The sequence below is a fragment of the Arachis ipaensis genome, chromosome B09 (genome assembly GCF_000816755.2).
Source record: "Arachis ipaensis cultivar K30076 chromosome B09, Araip1.1, whole genome shotgun sequence".
Taxonomy (NCBI): domain Eukaryota; kingdom Viridiplantae; phylum Streptophyta; class Magnoliopsida; order Fabales; family Fabaceae; genus Arachis; species Arachis ipaensis.
The window spans coordinates 89,807,407-89,814,266 of NC_029793.2; positions in this window are offsets into that span (position 1 = coordinate 89,807,407).

The following is a 6,860-nucleotide window of genomic DNA, read 5'->3' on the forward strand; positions in this document are numbered from 1 at the left end:
GTCTTCAAGCCTTCAATTGGGCCTTTGCTCTTGATGGAATTGGGTTGATAGAGGCCTTGGTTGATTGCTCTTGGAGTTTGGAGAAGAACCGAAGTGAACCGGGTTTGGAATCATGAAAGCTTGAGTAAAAGTTTGAGTAAAAGTTTGAGGCAAACTTTTACTCAAACTTTTCACATCAGCCACCCCATTTTGCTGATACCAACGTTTGGGCAAAAGTTTGGGGTCAAACTTTTGCTCAAACGTTGGCCTCCCCTTGCATACTCATGGCGCCAACTTTGCCAAAAAGTTTGAGGCAACCGTTGGCGCAAACTTTTGCTCTCCAGGGTGTTGATTTGTGATGCCAAAAGTTTGCCAGAAAGTTTGAGGCAAACTTTTGGTCCAGCTTTTTGCCCAAAAGTTTGCACAAAAGTTTGAGGCAAACTTTTGGTCCAGGTTTTTGCTCCCTGGTTCATTTTCACTTATTCCAAAAGTTTGAGCTAAAGTTTGAGGCAAACTTTTGCTCAAACTTTTTGTCCTCTCTTCCTCCTAGCCATTCCTTCTTGCTTCAACCTTTCTCCAAGCTTTCTTCACCTATCATTAATCAACCAAACACATCAAAGCTATGCTCAAAATCATGAGATATTCATTCTTTCATAATATGTGACAATTATAGCATAAAACCTCATGAAATTGCATTAATTCATCTATGGTTGATTAAATCAAAGGAAGCATGAAAATCTACCCAATTGGCTTGCTTATGGCTCAAGAAAGTGCATAAATCAATTGAAAACAAAAGAAAAAGGCTAGTGAAACTAGGCTAAGATGACTTGTCATCACAATACCAAACTTAAAGCTTGCTTGTCCCCAAGCAAGGAAACTAATTATGCTTAGAGGTTCTTTCAATTAAGACGGATTGAAGAACAACTTGTCAGGTCCTTTGGGTGAAGTGATCAAGTAACAGTGGGGTGAACTCTAAATTATATGCTCATACAAGGGCTTCAGTGCTCACTAGTCCTCACATATTGGGAGTCTTAGGTCTTAGGATTTTCATCCAAATGGTATCATGGAGATCTCTTTATATGTAGTCACCTTGAAGCAGCTTATAGTTTCTGTGCTTTGGCCTCGACTCTAAGTGTCATGTCTCAAAGCAGCTCTTTAGATAAGCTTTCAATCAATACTCCTAAACCAGTTGGTTTTAAGGTATTAGGTGTTAAAGCACCCCTAAGGATTTACTTGCTCAAGCCTCTTTCTTTGACACAACTCAACCACAAGCATTTCCTAGGCTAACAACTCTTTGAGTTTTGTTTCTTCTTTCTTTTTCTGCCTAGTAATTGATGCTCAGAGCCTTGGGCCATGTTCTTTTTCCTTTTGTATTTTCTTTATTTTCTTTTGTTTTGTTTGCTGCTTCTTGGATCAATAGATTTTTGAGAATCTCCACAATACTTCTTTGAACTTCATGTCCTGCCTATGAGCTCCCATGCAAGTTTTCACAAGCATGCAACCTCAATACATAATCATACAACTAGAACCACCACTTCTCCTAATCTTTTGCTTGCCTCAAAATTGTTTAATTCCTCAATCCTTCTTTTCAAAGAACTTTCATGTGATGCATTTTTTTGAAAAATTGAGTGCAAACAAGTTTTGGAGAGTATGATGTTGTAAATGATCAAGCATCTTGCTTATTGAATTTCAGAAAAGAAACCATGCTAAACAGACAGATAATCAGGGAAACAAAACCACTCTCAATCATAGCAGTGTTTGATGTAAAATAATCACTTAACAATACAACCTTTTGGAGTTCGCTTGCTTTACTCCTCATATCATCATCACTGATCATTAGTTGGTTGTGGGGTGTTGGGGGTTGGAAGGGTGGGTAGTGTGGTGGTATGTAGTGATTGTTGTTGGTATGGTGGTGTTTTTGCAGGTTTGAGAAATTGGGGTTGTTGTAGTTGAAGTCCCTTTGTTCCTGATGTTGAGATTCCCTCATTCTTAGATAAGAATGTGGCTTCCATGGTGGAAATTGTGCCTTCACTGTAGTAGAATGGAGAAAATCAATTTGTCTAGCTATTGACTCCAATTGTTGCTGAGTTTGCTGATGTAGCTGTTTGCTTTGATTCATGACTGCCTTCATTCCTTCAAGATTCATTATCTCCTTTTCTGAAGTTGCATTCTGTGGGGTCTCAAATGAATGTTGGTTATTGGCTCTCTTGTCATTGAACTCTGCAGTTCTTTGGCTAGCTGCTGTTGCTTTGAGTAGGTCATCTGAGAAGTAATCCACCGCTCTTCTTGTTTCTGGGGTTAATCCTTCATAGAACGCTTGGAAACCCACTTTGTCATTTGCTTTCTTGTATCTTTCCCATGCTTTGAACAATGGTTCTTCCTCTCCTTGTATGAATGGATGTATTCCCTCTTTCATCTTGATGTTTTGTTGGGATGAGGAGAATTTGGCTAGAAATTTGGCAACCAAATCATCCCAAATAGTGATACTTCCTTGGGGAAAAGTTTCAAGCCATTGTGCCGCTTCATCCTTTAGTGAAAAAGGGAATAGCAAGAGCTTATAGGCATCATGATTTATACTATCAAAGTTGACAACACCACAGGTCCTCAGAAAAATGGATAGGTGCTGTTTAGGATCCTCCAATGGATTTCCACCATAGGAACAATTGTTCTCTATTAGTGTAATGAGTTGTGGCTTCATGTTGTGGTGTTCTTCTTTCTCAGAAACTCCTTCTTCAATGATATCCTTCCCTCTGGCTGTTCTTCTTCCCTGTGACATATAAATCAACAACGGAACACACAGTGATTCTCTTGAAAATTAAGTGTAGTCAGTTGAGACAAAACTTCAAACAGTTAGTGGGTTAGTCAAAAATTAAAGAAAAAGTGCTTGATCTAGATCTCCACTTTACTTAATCATTGTCAATCTAATCAATCCCCGGCAACGGCGCCAAAAAACTTGATGTGTATTTTTGGAAAACGAATTCCAAACACACAAATCTAACCGGCAAGTGCACCGGGTCGCATCAAGTAATAATAACTCACGGGAGTGAGGTCGATTCCACAGGGATTGAAGGATTGAGCAATTTTAGTTTAGTGGTTGATTTAGTCAAGCGAATCAAGATTTGGTTGAGTGATTTGTGATTTGCAGAATTTAGATTGCATGGAAAGTAAAGGGAATGGGTAAATTGCATGAAAGTAAAGATAACTGAAATTTAAAGTGCTAAATCTTAAAGAACAATAAATTAAATGGCAGAAACTTAGAACGCAAGAAATGTAGATTGCGGAATCTTAAAGTGCAAGAAATGTAAATGGCTTGAATTGTAAAGGGAATTGGGAATTGGACTTGCTGAAATTAAACAAGGAAAAGTAAAATAGCAACAAACAGAGAAGTAAAGAATGACTTGAATTGAACCAGATCTTAAAATAGAAATGTAAATAAGCTTGAGAAGTATGGCGCCAACGTTTGCCAAAAAGTTTGAGGCAAACGTTGGCGCAAACTTTTGCTCTCCAGGGTGTGTTGTTCATGCGCCAACATTTGCCAAAAAGTTTGCGGCAAACGTTGGCGCAAACTTTTGCTCTCCAGGGTGTTGATTTGTGATGCCAAAAGTTTGCCAGAAAGTTTGAGGCAAACTTTTGCTCAAGCTTTTTGCCCAAAAGTTTGCACAAAAGTTTGAGGCAAACTTTTGGTCCAGCTTTATACCCAAAAGTTTGCACAAAAGTTTGAGGCAAACTTTTGGTCCAGCTTTTTGCTCCCTGGTTCATTTTCACTTATTCCAAAAGTTTGAGCTAAAGTTTGAGGCAAACTTTTGCTCAAACTTTTTGTCCTCTCTTCCTCCTAGCCATTCCTTCTTGCTTCAACCTTTCTCCAAGCTTTCTTCACCTATCATTAATCAACCAAACACATCAAAGCTATGCTCAAAATCATGAGATATTCATTCTTTCATAATATGTGACAATTATAGCATAAAACCTCATGAAATTGCATTAATTCATCTATGGTTGATTAAATCAAAGGAAGCATGAAAATCTACCCAATTGGCTTGCTTATGGCTCAAGAAAGTGCATAAATCAATTGAAAACAAAAGAAAAGGCTAGTGAAACTAGGCTAAGATGACTTGTCATCACATTTCTCTTATACGATTCTCTTAATTGGTCTAACTTCTGCCATGCATCACTGCTGACACGCCATTTGTCTTTGACATAGAGTGTCTACAGGCGTTTGAAACTCTGAAAGCTAAACAGGTCACAGCACCAGTCATTTCTGCACCAGACTGGACATTACCATTCGAACTAATGTGTGATGCCAGTGACTATGCCATTGGTGCAGTATTGGGACAGAGGCATAACAAGCTTCTGCACGTCATTTATTATGCTAGCCGTTTTTTGAATGATGCACAGAAGAATTACACAACCACAGAGAAGGAGTTGCTTGCAGTGGTTTATGCCATTGACAAGTTCAGATCTTATTTAGTAGGATCAAAAGTGATTGTGTACACTGACCATGCTGCACTAAAATATCTCCTCACAAAGCAGGATTCAAAAGCCAGACTCATAAGATGGGTGTTGCTTCTGCAAGAGTTTGATATAGAAATAAGAGACAGAAAAGGGGACAGAGAACCAGTAGCAGGGGCGTCCCTCCCTCCTATTGAGATCTCTGAAACCTTTTCAGATGAGCAACTCTTTACCGTTCAAGAATTACCATGGTTTGCAGACGTTGCAAACTATAAAGCTATGAGATTCATGCCAAAAGGGTACAGTAAGCAACAAATGAAAAAATTGATTTCTGATGCAAAGTACTACTTGTGGGATGAACCATATCTCTTTAAGAGGTGTACAGACGGAGTAATCCGCAGATGTGTGCCTAGAGAAGAGGCACAGAAGATCGTATGGCATTGCTATGGATCACAATATGGAGGACACTTTGGAGGTGAGCGAACAGCCACAAAGGTTCTCTAATGTGGTTTCTACTAGCCTACTCTCTATAGAGACTCCCGAGAGTTTGTACATAACTGTGATAGTTGCCAGAGAGCTGGTAATCTGCCTTATGGTTATGCCATGCCTCAACAAGGGATCTTAGAGATTGAGTTGTTTGATGTATGGGGTATTGACTTCATGGGGCCTTTCCCACCATCATACTCAAACACCTATATTCTGGTGGCAGTAGACTATGTATCTAAATGGATGGAGGCAATTGCAATGCCCACTAATGATACTAAGACAGTAATGAAGTTCCTCTAAAAGCATATCTTCAATAGGTTCGGTGTCCCTAAGATACTGATTAGTGATGGAGGCACTCATTTCTGCAATAAACAGCTTGACTCTGCTCTGGTCCGATATGGAATTAACCACAAAGTGGCAACTCCATATCATCCACAGAAAAATGGGCAGGCTGAAGTCTCGAATAGAGAACTAAAACGAATCCTAAAACGGACTGTAAGTACCCGTAGAAAGGATTGGGCAAGAATTCTGGATGATGCTCTGTGGGCATACAGAACAGTATTCAAGACTCTTATAGGGACCTCTCTATACCAGCTTGTGTATGGCAAAGCCTGTCATCTGCAAGTGGAGCTAGAACACAAAGCCGACTGGGCAACCAGGTTCCTAAGCATTGATGCTAAGGTAGCTGGAGAGAAAAGATTACTCCAGTTGAATGAGCTGGAAGAGTTCAGACTCAATGCTTTCGAAAATGCTAAAATTTATAAAGAGAAAGCAGAAAAATGGCATGATAAAAGGCTGTCTTCTAGAGTCTTTGAGGTAGGACAGAAGGTCCTGCTGTTTAACTCTAGGCTCAGATTGTTCCCTGGAAAGTTGAAATCCCAGTGGAAGAGACCATATGTGATTACAAGTGTGTCACCATATGGTTATGTAGAGCTTCAAGATATTGATTCTGACAAAAAGTTCATTTTTAATGGACAGAGAATCAAACATTATCTTAAAGGCAATGTTAAGCAAGAATGCTCAAAGCTGAGACTAAATTAAAAGCTCAGTAAAGTCCAGCTAAAGACAGTAAAGAAGCGCTTACTGGGAGGCAACCCAGCCATTATTAGATGTTTATAATAATTATATAAGTTTATTTAATTTTGTTAATTATATTTGTTAATGCTTATCAGTGAAAAAGTCAAGGAAATGAAGCTTCAGAACATAAAACATAAGAATCACAGAGTAAAAGAGCTCACTGGCGTCAAAACGCCAATAAAGAGGCAAATTGGGCGTTAAACGCCAGAATGGCTACCATTCTGGGCGTTTAACGCCAGTAAAGATATCATTCTGGGCGTTTAACGCCAGAAATAGCAGCATCCTGGGCGTTCAGAAAAACGCCCAGTGAGAAAGGATTTCTGGTGTTTAACACCAGCCAGGGTATCTGGCTGGGCGTTAAACACCCAAAATGGCCACCAGATGGGCGTTAAACGCCAGAATGGATATCATTCTGGTCGTTTAACGCCAGAACAGCTAGGGGAGAGGTAATTTCGTTTCCAATTCAATTTTTTTCGAACTTTCTTGTTTTAATTCAAAATTTTCTGCATCTAAACATTACAAACATTCAATTTCTAACTTCCATTAACAAAAATTCATAATCTTATAAATTCCTTTTAATTATCCTTCAAATTCTTTAAACTTTTTCAAAAACTCATTTATCTTTCCAATTTCTTTTCAAATCTTTTCAATTCATTCATATTATCTTTTATTTCTTAGATGCATACACAAAAATTCAGATTTAACCTCCTCATATCTTTTTCCTATCTTTTAAATTTTTGAAAAGAATCTCATCTTTTTTATATCAGGTTTATCTTTTATCAATCATATCTTTCAATCATATCTTTTTCTAAAATTTTGAAACCATTCCCTCGCTCCCCTCTATTTATACATTCGGCAATCCCCATTCC